Source organism: Macaca mulatta, chromosome 8 (genome assembly GCF_049350105.2).
Source record: "Macaca mulatta isolate MMU2019108-1 chromosome 8, T2T-MMU8v2.0, whole genome shotgun sequence".
In the NCBI taxonomy this organism is placed as follows: Eukaryota; Metazoa; Chordata; class Mammalia; order Primates; family Cercopithecidae; genus Macaca; species Macaca mulatta.
Window position 1 is genome coordinate 60,927,944 of NC_133413.1, and position 14,666 is coordinate 60,942,609.

At 39.8% G+C, this 14,666-nt stretch overlaps 1 protein-coding gene across 1 annotated transcript in view; it reads left to right on the forward strand.

The window, feature by feature from the left end:
* Positions 1 to 14,666, forward strand: part of SNTG1 (syntrophin gamma 1) — an 879,206-nt gene that overhangs the window by 468,304 nt on the left and 396,236 nt on the right. The window lies entirely within an intron of this gene.

Consider the following 14,666-nt stretch of genomic DNA (forward strand, 5'->3'; position numbering starts at 1 on the left):
AATAAATTATATACGTGGAGAGAGAGAGAAAAAAAATAATGCTTCTCTAAGGGTTTGAAAACAATATTACTTTGCCCTGTAGCTCTCCTCATCTTCACCTTCTCTTGTCAGTTACACACTTTGATCAGTTGTCTTGTGCTCTTTACATGCTGCATTTAGAACTTCTTTTATCCTCATGCCTGAAAGCTAAAACTTCTGGCATGTCAAAAGGAAGCAGTGGAGGATTCAGCCTGGCCTGAGTGTTACCAGACTGCGGCTCCTGCCTGGGCACCATGAGTCCAGGCTCACACTGGGTCGGCTTTCTGAGTCAGCTGTATAAAATAATAAGCACCTAGAAAGGAGGCTGCTCTTGGGCAATCTGGGAGGTGTGTATTTGAGGAGGGTGAGAAGGAGAATTGAGGTGAAAGTTTGATGTAAGTGTGTTTGGCTGAATTTTTGAAATGGTAAAATCTAGGCACTAAAAAACCTACACCTTCATAAATAAAACCTTAGGGAAGGAAGAAAAAAAATGGAATGTGTAGGGACATGAATATTTATACCCACTTATATATCCTTTGTTGGCTTATTTCTGTGCACATGGGGAAGTTTAACAACTTCGTACATAATTTCAAGTACTTTATTCATATTTTAGATTTGAAGGACAAGAAAAATTTTGTAAAATAGAGTATTCTTCAGTTTTTTGGAAGACATTTTATGTCTCTTTAAATATCTCATTTGTTTTTTTTCTAATTCACTGTTCACTATGTTTGCAGTACTTTTCTGTCAATGTATTCATGAATTTTCAAATTTTTTCTCCTCTAAGCGAAGAATCAATGATTGAAAAGACTTTTTTATAGCATATTATCAAATTTGCATAATTAAAAATAAATATACACAAAAAAATGTCAAAAATCTAGCTAAATAGATTAATTGGCTAAAAGCAATTTTATCATATAAAGCAAAATCACCTAAGGAATTGACATAATTACCTAAATATTAATTTAAAATTGTGAAATCAACTTAAGACATTTGAAGCCCACATAAATTATCAAAATGTCTATGAAACTGCAGTTATTTCAATTTAAAAAAAAATTGATTTTGGAATGTTCCTCAGGGATGAACAGAAAATTTCAAAACTTCATGACAACTTTGTGAACAAGCAGAGTTGGTATAACTTGTCAAAACTGATGCAATATCAATAATAATGTTATGGGATCCTTGGGGTGTCACTTTTCTGGCTGGAAACCTCTGTGGCTGGTGGCACCTTTGTCTGAGTTTTGTTCAGGCCCACTGGGCTTGTTCCGTCTACTCAGCCTGGCGGGCTGTGCTTGGCTCATGCTACCAGCCTGGATCTCACGTCTGCCATGGCAAGCCATGCATGAAGTAGCAAGGAGTGTGTGAGTGAGCATGGGGTTGACGCACCAATTGCTGCAGTGGGGAGGGTGGCTCCAGGTGCTGGCATGAGCACCAGCTCTCTGTGAGGCTGTGACTTGTCCAGGAGCACTTCAAGCAGCTCCCATAGCTGACATTGCAGAACACGGTGGCATCCGGAAGCTTGGAGATGCCAGGAACCACAGGGCCCCAAAGATGGTGTCACAGCCCTGGCTCAGGGAGTGCCCATGTCTGGGAATGCTGAAGGGCCACAGCTCTTCCCTCTTTCTCTTCACCTGCAACACCTGTTGGTGTTACAGCTGTTTTAGCCCTGCCATTTGATGGATCCTGAGATCTTGCCCTGTGACCAGAAACAATGAAGTATGCAGACAAGTGTAGGGTGAGCAAGACAAGGAGGAGCTTTATTGATAGATAGGAGAGCTCAGAGGAGAGCCATAGGGGGTAGCTCCTTTCCTCAGGCACGATGCCCCAGTGAGTGTTCAGCTCTTAGAAGAGAAGGTAGATCCTCTCTGCTAGGCAAATCATCCTGATGAGTGCTCAGCTCTCAGTAGAGAGGGTAGCTCCTCTCTGCAGCTGGTTATCCTGACACGTGCTAAGCTTTGACTGATTCCAGGGCTTTTATGGGCCTCAGAGGGGAGAAAGTACAGGTGATTCATCCATGGGAGGCCATGGGTAGGCCCAGAAAAGGCACCACAAGCTCCCACTCTGGTCAGCAGGACTGGCATCCTGGCCCCCAGACTTCAGGCCCTCCCTGCCCTGAAAGTGGAGCCTCACCAGGGACTTGCCCACTTCCAACAAGGAACCTGTCTGCCTCCTGCAACTATTCATGGAGCCCAGGCTGTAGGTGCCAAGGGACAGCTGCAGGCCAGTGAAGAACTTCCCTTAACCCCATCTCAGCTTCTCTCCTATACTGGTTGGTGCCCAAAGTCTGGAGGCAGCTAAGGCGGCAAGGGGCTGGTGTGTCAGCATTGCCTTGAGCATGTGAACACCTGGGTGGCCTTTGAGAGCATCTGGGATTGGTCCCGACTTTGCTTCAATATCAGAGTAAGTGCTCACAGCAGGGAGTAGCCAGACAGCAGGAGCAGGCACTTCCTAGCCTATGAAAGAAGCGGGGGGGAGCCTTTCTGGGCCCCCAGAGATGCCTGGGTTCACAACTACAGCCATGGCTTGGGCAGCTGCAGTTGGGCAACTGCAGTCGTGCCAATGGGGAGTCAGGGGCAGGGCTCCCGCCTGCTCCAAGGCCCAGGAGCACAGGGATGTCTGGGTCCACAGCCGGGCACTGAGTGACTACAGAAGCATCTGGGGAGCTCTCGCCCTAACATTGAAGGGGCAGAGCTCCCACTTGTTCTTGGCTCCCACCACTCCATGGAGCATGCAGCCCTGGCCGCGCCTCCCTTCTGCAGCTGGCATGATGGCAGCTGCCACTCCAGACAGCTTGCTGCTGCCAACAGGAATAGTAATAAATGTTAAAAGTGCATAAAATGTCTCAATAGGCCCAAGGACTACAGAAATGCTGTTAAAAGGAGCCTTTTTCACACAGGTGAAAGTTACAAGGTGCAAGAGCAACTTGGGAAAATGCCTGGTGGCCATCCCTGTTCTCCAGCATGTGCTAGCTGGTCACAGGGCTGTCCCCTTAAACATCACATTTTCCAGTCCTAGCACAGCTAGATGTGATCTTGTAATGAGAGAATGGAATGTGAATGGTCTTGACGTGTCCACCTCCCATTTTCTGTCTGGCAAGAGCTTGGACATGAGGGCAGTACTGAACTCTTGTCAGATCACACATGCTGAGGATGGCAGAGAAATAGGAGGGACGGAGAGTGGGTCCCACAGATTTTGAAATCACCTCGGGACATTTACGTTTGGACTCTTACAGGAACAAATTGCTCTCTGAGATACGCCACTATTATATTCATTATTTTTTTTAAAGAAACCAGTATTCTAACTAACATAGAAAGGTTAACGATGCATAAATAGTTGCCTTCAAGGTACATATTGTTAAATGAACAAAAAGTTCACACAAAATGAAACTCAAGTGACTGTAACCATTGTTTTAAATCCTATTGTTGTAATTGAGGTTGGAGAGAGGACCAATTAATCTTTTTGCGACAGTCAAGGCATAACCTGAAGATGTGAATGCTTGTGGAGAGGGTACACACTGGGTTTGAGTTTGAGACACATAAAGAGATAGGAAATAAATTTTGCATGTTTCATAATTTTGCCTAGAGCAAACTCTATAAATAGATAACATTTTTCTCTTCAGTAAACTGAACTGTCAGAGTAAGCAGAACATTATAGAGACTTTTTAACACTTATCAATTGAAGCATTCTGGAAATTATCAAAATCATTTAAATCCAAAATATTTTTCACCAGTACTTCCTATTCTGTTTTACATAACTACTTGGTCAGCTCTCCATGTGTGCAGTTGGAGAGGTCCATTATCTTTATCAGTCTCCTGGCCAATGGAGCATTTGAAGGGAAGCAGTCGTATGTTTTATATTCAGCATGCATAAATTTGGCTGTGTTTGTCTAATTTTATTTTCCATGTTTTGGTTGCAAATATGAAGTTTAATCAACAGCTATTGTTGCTGTTCTTATGATAATTGATGATAATAGTTCTTGTTAATTTCTGAGTGTTAGATTTAATCATAATAGGCAAGACCTCTAGACAGAGGCCACATCTGATGAAGTGACAGTCAGGAAATGTTCAGCTTCACTTTCACTTTTCTTGGTCAGGAACTAGGCTGTTACCATTGTTTGTTGGGTCAGTTATGTAATAATAGTCTAAACAGGCTTCCTTAGGCTAGAGCTTTTCATGCTTTGTGGCTTATCACTGAGCTGTCCATGGAGATTCTACATGGATCAAAGATGAGGTAGGGGACATTCATATATTGTCATTTTTTAAACATTAAAGATAATTTCATCAGATTATTCACCAAAGCTACTTATGCATTGCAGTTCTCATCTTTATGTTTTATGTAATAAAGTTTACTGATGAAATTTTAAAAATTATCTTCATAGGAGCTTTTTTTTTGCCCCTAAAAAAACTTATATTAGATAATGATTAACCAATGAACTTGTTTTTCTTTTATCCATGGATACAGAAAAGAAGACATTTATAAACTGTTCCTGCATCATATTTTAATACAAATCAGTTACTTTTAAAAAATCATAAAGAAAGCATTAAAAATTTTGTATCTGAATAAGAAAAAATATGGGAAGATGAATGTGTCTCCAGAAGAGAAAAATACAGTTTTGTTGTGTGAAAAAACATCTTAATTTTACATTTTAAATAACAGTATTAGTTAATCTATTGTATTAGTCAGGGTTTTCTAGAGGGACAGAACTAATAGGAGATACATATATATGTGTGTGTGTGTGTGTATATATTCTAATAAGAGATATATATATATCCTATTTTATATATATATCCTACATATCATATGTATGTGTACATATATCCTACATATCATATATATATGTGTATATATGTATATATCCTATTAGTTCTATGTATATAGGAAGCTAGTTCGAGTCCCAGGCTGAAGAACTTGGAGTCTGATATCCCAGGGTAGGAAGCATCCAGCACAGGAGAAAGATGTAGGCTGGGAGGCTAGGCCAGGCTCGTCTTTTCGTATTTTTCTGCCTGCTTTTTATATTCCAGCCGTACTGGCAGCTGATCAGATGGTGCCCAGCAAGATTAAGGGTGGATCTGCCTTTCCCAGCCCACTGATTCAAATGTTAACCTTGGCAAAATCCTCACACATGCACCCAGGATCAATACTTTGTATCCCTCAATCCAATAAAGTTGACACTGAGTATTAACCATCATACCTATGTTACTAATAAACCAGCTACAAATGAAGTGTTTTCCTTATAGTTTTTTATAGTATAACATAGAAATATCTAGTATATTTTATATTCTGGAACTTATGTTATTAAATCGCTGGTACTTGATAGTTGTGTTTAAAGAAATTCCAGGAATGTCTAGAAATATGCTCTCCTAGAGTTCTTTAGATACAAGAGACCAAATCCAAACCTGACTAGTTCAAACTATAAAAGGATGTTTTGGAAAGATATGGACTGTTTCACCAAAGTGAAGACACAACTGACCAACCAGGCTTTGGAAACAGCAGAAAGCAGGGTAGCTCACAGAATCCAGATAATGGGACTGATTGACAGTATTTTTTTCTAGATAATATCATTAAAATAAATTACCTTCAATCTTTCATTTTTTTTAAAAGGAATATGCTTTTAGTCAGTTATTGTCACATAATGTTACATAATAAAACAATAAAATCTCAGTGGCATACACAACTGTATCAGTCAAGATTCTCCAGATCAGCAGAACCAGTAGAATGTCTATATATGTTTATACATATTTTAAGAGACTCAGTTAAAGAAATTGGCTCATGCAATTGTGTGGGCTGGCAAGTCCAAATTCTGTAGAGTAGGCTGGCAGGATGGAAACTCTTGGGCAGGAATTGGTGCTGCTGACTTGAAACAGAAGTTCTTTATCAGAGAAACCTCAGTGTTTTCTTTTAGGGCCTTTCAGTGATTGCATGAGAACCACCCACATTATTGGGAATAATCTCCTATACTTAAAGCCAACTGATTTCAGATGTTAACCACATCAAAATCCCTCCACGGCAACACTTAGATTAATGCGTAATGAAATAACTGGGCACTATAACCTATTCAAGTTGACACATAAAAGTAACCATCACAGCTCATCCTTTGTCAACGTAACACTCATATATATCCCCTTAAACCTACTTTACCTCCAAATAAAAACCATTGCAAAGTCATCCTTCTAACAAATATGATACAAAAATCCTTTATATAATCAAAAACACACTAATTATTTCCCTAGAAGGGGATGCAAAGGCCTTGACTAATGTTCATTCTTCTCCTTGATATGCTATAATTTAAATGCTATGATGTAAAATTAATCATTATTAATAAATCTTGTGTTAGATGATAAGGGAATAAAGAAGGGAAGAAAACAAAGATGGTTGACATATACATATGTATATAGACACATATAAATATGTTTGTAAGTGTACATGCACATACAGTCAAGTTTATAACAAAATGAGAAATACATAACAATCACAGTCCTCATTTTTGCAGCTGACCGTGTGGTGGTAGCCGGTAGTGATAATTGCCTTTTTCCACTACCCATTCCTTATTTCCTGTGCCCTCAGCAAACACCTCAGCTTGTCATAGTTCTTTACCTGGTAAGGTAATCCAAACCTTCATTCCTGAAGGGTCTGGGCCATTAACAGTCCCTGCGTGAATGGGGCTATTGCAGTTTTCCATTGGCATGAATCACAAGTATGGTAAGACACACCTAAGGAATCTGTGCACACTCTTCCTGATCTCCATGCTGGAACAGCCCAATTTCCCTTTGGAAGTCAGTATCAATCACCCCAGTCAGTGGAGGAACTCATTTCTTTGCGTGTTGATTCAGAGGCAACGGAGTCCAAAGTGGCTGAGAGTATCTCAACTTCCAGTTCAATGAAATCCTTGTTGGATCTCCTAATAGAAACTTTCTTCACTGTGGAATGAAGACCTCTAAACCAGAAGAGAATAAGGTCGCAGGTACAGGAAACAAAAGTTTTGCTAGTAAGTAGTGAGTGATACTGAGACGCATTACCCTCATTTCCTAAACTCATGAATTCTGGTAATGGGAGAAACAGCACCATATATTGAGCATATACAGCTTCCTGGAGAACTTTGACTAAGTCCTGCAAGAAAATGCCACCTAGCTGATGCCATAACTGAGTTTTCAAAAGGCCATTGCACTGTTCTATCAAGCCAACTTCTTCAAGGTGGTGGGAAAATGGTAAGAGCAGTCCAGTGAATTTTATGAGCATGGATTCACGGCTTCACTTCATTTGCTGTGAAGTGAGTGCCTTGATCAGAAGAAATGATGTATGGAATATGATGACAGTGACTAAGGCATTCTGTAAATCCACCGATGGCTGTTTTAGCAAAAACGTTCTGTATAGGGAAGGCAAATCCATATCCAAAATAAATGTCTATTTTAGTAAGCACAACATGCTGACCTTTCCATTACGTAAGTGTGGCCCAATACAATAAACCTGCCATCAGGTATCTGGCTTATCACTCTGGGGAATTATGCCATGCTGGGCTCAGTGTTGGTCTATACTGCTAACAAAGTGGGCACTCAGCAGTGGCTGTAACCATGTTGGCCTTGGTTAATGGAAGTCCATGTTGCACCTGCATATTGTGCAGAACCATCTCTAACCCCAGCCAACTTTTCTCTTCCTCCAGTGAATTGTGGTTGGGAAACCCCCCAAGAGATCATAGGTGTGGGCTAAGAGGGAGAAGGTAATGGAGCAAGAGTGGAATCCATAGGTATTTAAAGTTCTTTCTCATGTAAACTGTTTGTGCCTTAGTCACTTGAGCCCAGTCACTTCCATTTGATGATGTGTACCCCTAATTTTATGACTTGGTCTATTGTATGATACCCAGTTTATGATGAACATCTCAGGTGACTTGGTGTCCCATGGTTAAACATTCTGTATCTACTAATGGCCAATAACAGAACAAGAGCTGTCTCTTAAAAGGGGAGTTACTATCCAGAGAAGAGAGCAGGGATTAGCTCCCAAATTCTGAGGACTTGTCCTGTGATTCACCTACAGGGACATGCCAAAGCATGTCTAAACAGCATCCCTATCTGCCACTGCCACTTCATATAACAGATGTTCTGCATCGTATGTTCCAAGTGGTAGAGCAGCTTGCACAGCAGCCTGGATCTGACGCAGAATCTTCTCCTGTTCTGGACTGCACTTGAAATCAGCAGCTTTTCAAGTCACTTAACTAAAGAGGCCATAGTAGCCCACCCAAATGAGGAATATGTTGCTTCCAAAACTCAAATAGGCCCCATAGGCATTGTCCCTCTTTTCTGGTCGTAGGAGAGGCCAACTGCAACAACCTATTCTTTACCTCGGAAGGGTATCTCAACTGACATCACACCACTGGACCCCAAGAAACTTTGGTGAGGTCCTTGAATTTTTGTCAGATTTATTTCTCACTTTCTGACACACAAATACCTTGTTAATAAGCCTAGAATAGTTGCTAATTGTCACTTACTAGGTCCAATTAACTTAATGCCATCACTGTAATGAGCCAGTGTGGAATCTTGTGGAAAGGGGGAGTGATTCAAAATCTTTGTGAGCTATTGACATAGGGCTGAAGAGTGATACATCCCTGAGGTAGGACAGTGAGGGTGTATTGCTGTCCTGGCCAGTTGAAAGCAAACTGCTTCTGATGGACCTTATGGACAGGAATGGAGAAAAAGGGATTTGGCAGGTCAATAGCTGCATTACCAGGTACCAGGGGATATGTTCATTTGCTCAAGCAATAAAACCACATCTGCTAAAGAGTTTCAATTAGAGTGGCCACCTGGCTAAGCTTGCAGTAATCCATTGTCAGTCTCCAAAATCCATCTGTCTTCTGCACAGGCCAAATAGGTCAGTTGAATTGGGATATAGTGGGAATCACTTCTCCTGCATCTTTAGAGTCCTTGATGATAGTAATAAATTCTACAATCACTCTAGGAAAGTGGTATTGCTTTTGGTTTGCTATTTTACTTGGTAAAGGTAGTTCTAGTGGCAACCACTTGGCCTTTCCCATAGCAACAGCTCTCACTCCACATGTCAGAAAACCAATGCCAGGATTCTATTAGTTACTGAGCATGTCTATTCTAATTACACATTCAGAACCAGGGAAAAAACACAGGATGTGTTCACAGACTACCCTGGCCTTATCCTGACATGGACTTGAGCTAAAACTCCACTGGTTACTTCCACAGCCTCTCTTCTGATTGGTGGACCACAGTGGTGTTTTGCGTCTTCAGGAATCAGTGTCATTTCAGAACCAGTGTCTGGTAGTTGCTGAAAGGTATGGTTATTTCCCTTCTTTAATTCATATTTAATTCACATTTATTTACCCTGGGAAAAGATCATGCAGTTCTTTGGGGGAGGCTGGAAGCAAGATTAACAATATAAACCTGTGGTAGGGTATCAGGGTCCTTCTTTACATGACCCGACTTCCCTTCTATATTAGTTCATTTGTGTTGCTATAAACAAATACCTTAAACAGGCTAATTTATAAAGAAAAGGGGCTTATTTTGACTCATGGTTCTGCAGGCTGTGCAAGAAGCATGACACCAGAGTCTACATCTGCTGAGGTCCCAGGAAGCTTTTAGTCATAGCAGATGGAAGGGGAGCCAGCATGTCATGTGGTGAGAGAGGAAGTGAAAGAGAAAGAAGGGAGGTTCCAGACTATTTTTAAACTGCCAGGTCTGGCATTAACTTATTACTACAGGGAGGACACCAAGGTAGTCATGAGTGATCTGCCTCCGTGACACAAACACTCTCCACCGGGCCCACCTGCCATACCGGGAATCCCATTTTGACATGAGATTTGGAGTGAACATTCAAACCACATCACCTTCATGCAAGGAGGCTCTGGTTCTACAAACCATTTCAATTCTGGGAACTGAATGAGAGTCTATGACTCTATTCTGGTGATTCATACTAGACTTTTCACTCAACCTAGAACTCATTTGCTTGTACTGATCAAGTAAAAATTTAGTAGGCTTCCTGTCTGTTTTGCTTCTAGGGACACATGATCAACCTGACAACACTATAAGCCTCTCTGATTTAAGCTACTCTGATTACTGCCTTGGTCCTGATTTCCATTCTCATAACCATGGCTTCTTTGTCTTTGCCACTTGGCCCCTGCCATCCCAGGATCCAATTACTGCTATTGCATGTGAGGATCCCAGTTCAGTGGCAATAGTTCCCATGGTAATTTCTACCCTACACAGAAGAGTGACTGAAGAGGTCTTTAACAGAGCCACCCCACAAATTTATTCCTCAGAGTCAAGTCGAAAGGTGCATTCTCTGGGCTCCCAGGGCGAGTGAGCAGCTCTTGTATGATAAATCCACTCTAACACTCCAATACTCCTAAGTCATCTGTTACCTTCCTCTGCAGTATACCAAGGCGATCCTGGCATTTTAATGTAATTTATTATAAGCCATTTTTTTTTTGGTCCATGTTTAAACCCAGTCAGCTAAACAAACTGTCAGAACCCTTTCCAACACCCCAAATTTACATCCAGAATTTATTCTTAGTGGGGCAATATCAATCAATTTGACCTAGTCCAAATTTTTGTGCCTTCCAACATTATCTAACATCATGAATATCCATTCCACACATAGTCCCCAGAATTTTGTCTGTATAAATTGAAAAAATATACAATGATTTTGGAGTGGAACACACCTTTAATGGGTTAAACTTTGTATCTCACCTTTTTTCACCTGTTGCCACTTGAGTCTACTTATACCTATAAAAGGAAAGAGGATTGGTGGGATTGGATCCTCAGGAGAATCAGCATTGTCTTTAGGACAACCACCTCAGCAAAGGCCATCACTCTTCTACCAAAGAAGACTCAGCAGAACTTAGGGGTTCACTGAGCCCAGCTTCATCACAGACTTCATATATGTCTTCATTCCAATATTCAGGGTCCCGTTTTTCCCAATGTCTGTGTTTAACAGAAGAAACTTTGCTAGGCTGGGGGTTTAATTTGTGATGTAATTCAGTGACTAGCAGGATGAGACTCTGGGCTTACTGTTCAGAAATCTCAGGCTTGTGACTATAGGAGATAAAGGTATAATCTAAGACAGGCATAGGCATTTTCGGGTCATATATGAAGGTCATAGGCTAGAAATTTGAAATCCAAGCTCACCCTTTTTCTCTCTACTTTCTATAGCACGGTTAAGAGCAAAGGGCCAATCTTATTGCACTCATTATTTGACAGAGCTGTTCTAAGTTATCAAATTCTTGGTCACTGAGAACCTTGCCTTATCAATACTTGAGTAGTAGTGTTCAGTGGTGACATTGTGTGTATCTGTATTGCCTTTTTGTGCCATGGACTACCAGTGTTCTTGTTAATACTGGAAATAGAGTCTTTACTGCCTTTAAATCTAATTAGATGACAGAATCAATTCCTGAAACCTCAAAACTAATTCAAAAAACTCATTCTTAGAATTCAGTTCCTTCAAAACCACTGTTGGTAACCAAATCTATATCAGTCATGGTTCTACAGAAGAATGGAAGCACTATGTATGTGGCTAATGTGACTGGGGGTCAGCAAGCCTGAAATCTACATCAGCCCAGCAGGCTGGAAACTCTCATGCAGAAGCTGCTGATGCAGTCTGGATGCAGAATTTCTTCTTCAGAGCAAACTCAAGCTTGCTTCTGAGGCCTTTCAACTTATTTGATGAGATCCACCCACATTATTGAGAATAGTCTTCATTATTTAAAGTGAGTTGATTATATATATAATCTGCAAAGAAACTTCACAGCACCACCTAGATTAGTGTTTGATTAAATGACCGGACTCTGTAGCACCTAAAGCTCGCCACCACAAATATCAATCACTTATTTGACTCACAGGTCTACAATGTGGCTGTGGCAGCTCTGTCCTGGGCAAGGATGTAAGGGTAGTTGGGCTGCACCTTGCATTCTGTGGGTCATATAAGATGTTTGGCTCTGTGTGTGTCATTTTAAGGCCAGATCAACAGGGCAGCAGCTTCTTGGGGAATCTGTTCTTATGCAATTGCAGAAATGCTAGAGGGCACCGGAAACATGTGAGGTCTGCAGAGAAACTAGCATATGGTCATTTCTCTCCACCCATCACTGGGGTAGACATAAGTACTTTTGATAATAAGTGCAGTCTATATGATGAAAGGTAAAATAAACTATGCTCTAATGGATAAAGTTGTTTCCCACAGGCCTGTGGGTTAGCATTTCTTATGACTATACATGTATACTGGGATTGCACAACTGAGCGCATGAATGGTTGGTTATTGGAAACTAGGTTTCTCACTGTCAGAGACTTAAGAAATATTTAATTGATTGTATGACACATTCAGTTTCTACTGAAAATGACCAATCTATTTCCTTTCACAGCCAATAGTAATAATTTATCAGTGACAACATGATGACACCTCTTAGCCTATTCTACCATTTACCTAAACAAGCATTCATCAATCTTGTACAGTAAAAGTTTACAGATAAGTGAAGAAAGAAGACTAGAATAGCACATGTGGTTGCTATTAGAGGTGGAGCATCACTAATAACTGTTGTCCAGCTTGATATAGATGCAGGTGGTTATATAGGGACATGTCTATCGATATGTGCATGCTAACATGGGTTAGTATACACACAGATATTTCTTTGTTCTGTCAGAAGAGAGGTCCTAAAAGAAATGATTGGCTCTATCAATAAATGGTGGAAAACAACTCTGTCTCCTGTGCAGAGTAATCTCAAATAATTTATGTAGATAGGTCAGCCTCAGGAATGGGAAGCATAACCTCCAATTCCTTAGGTGTGAGGTACTCATAGTAACCTCTTTCGAACCAGTATTGTGTGGAGAGAAGAGGAAAAAAGAACTTTACAATAGAAAAAGCTGACAAACACTATGTCAGTGGGATGATAAGGTTAGCAAGCACTCGAGTGTTAAGTTGTATTGCTCACACGTATCCTTGATTGAATGGGATGAAAATGGCACTTTACTTCTGAGATCTTCCCCCTCCAAAACCACATTACCACACCATAATAACTACAAAGAACATCAGAATAATCCCAATGGAAGAATATCTTACAAATTCCTGACCAGCATGCCTCAACACTGCCAACGTCTTTAAAAATAAGCAAAGTCTAAGAAACAGTCACAACCAAGAGGAGCCTAAGGAGAAAAGAGGACTAAATGTAATGAGGTGCCTTGGAAGCAATCCTAGAACTGAAAACAGACAATAGGAAAAACAAGGAAAACACAGATGAAGTTTAGACTTTAGACAGTAATAATGTATCAATAACAGTTCATTAATTGTAATCAATGTGACAAAGTAATATAAGAATCTAACAGTAGAGAAAAATGGAAGTGGAGGACTGTCAGAAGAAAAAATACAACAATTGCAGTGAAATGATTGAATTGGCTTTTATTGTGATTCATGAATCAGGGCAGTATCTCCTTTAAACCTTCAGACAAGATGTTCTAATGAGCTGAGCCCTCGAGGTGGGATTTATATGCAGAAAAGGGCTGAAGAAAGCAGAATAAGAGCCAAAACATAGATTATTCATTACAAAGTTGCTTTCCTTTTAGGGTTAAAGCAGAGGGGACTTCTTTTAATGCCAGCTAAAATTGGCCTGTTTGGCTATTTGGCTATTATTCCCTCTTCCAATGTTTTAGAAAAGTCGAACATCTTGCTTTCAGTTTGGTGATGTGAAGCTTAGGATGAGTAGCTTCATTTTTTATTTAGTCTAGTAGTACCTAAGGTAGGGACTCAATCCAAATCGGTTATCTCCTACACATTTTATCTAACAGTATGTAGATATATACTTATATATCTGTGCTTATGTATTAATTATTTTTCTGAACAAACAACTGATATTATTACCTACTGTTTTGATGAAAAAGAATAGAAGATTAGAATTAAAAAAAAAAAGGAAGATTTGCTAAATTGGTAGAAGGTACAGATACAGCACCTGCTCAAATGTGTCATACTATGAAATAATTAAAATTTTAAAATTTATGCATTAAAATTAAATTCAGCATATAAAACAAACATGAGGTTATATTTAGATGGTTGAGTATCCTCATGTCTATTTCTCCGGTTGGTTTTTAGTAGCAAGAAGTTGATTCCAGATGTCTCCTGTTTTTATATAATCAATACATATCAAAATTTTCCTTCTTTTGTAGTAAAAGAATAACTTTACATCAGAGTTAGAGACAAGAAAATATTTACAGGTTCTTCAAATAAAATGTTTAAGAGCAATTTTAAAAAATAATTGTTAGTAATAAAAATTTCATTAATACTAATGAGGCTCACAATCCACAAGATTTATCTAGGGGAAATATTTATAGATTATATGATGTGTTTGGTTAATACTGATGATGGCTAATCTCTTTCTTTCAAAGTCAATAGTAGTAATCCATCAGTTCAGTGACAGCATGGTGATACCTCCTACTCTTTTACCACACTTACCTGATAAAGCATTAATCAATCTTCTATAATTAAAAAGAAATGCCAAAGAAGGATATAATAGTTTACTCTTCCAAAGGCTGAGAGGCGGAGTAATTTTGAGGAGTATAGAGTCTTCTATTTTGGAATTAACCATTCACCTTACTTTGATGTCTCATTTACTTATCCATTATATTTCGGCTCTGCATTGCTTTGTTTTATAGTGTCTG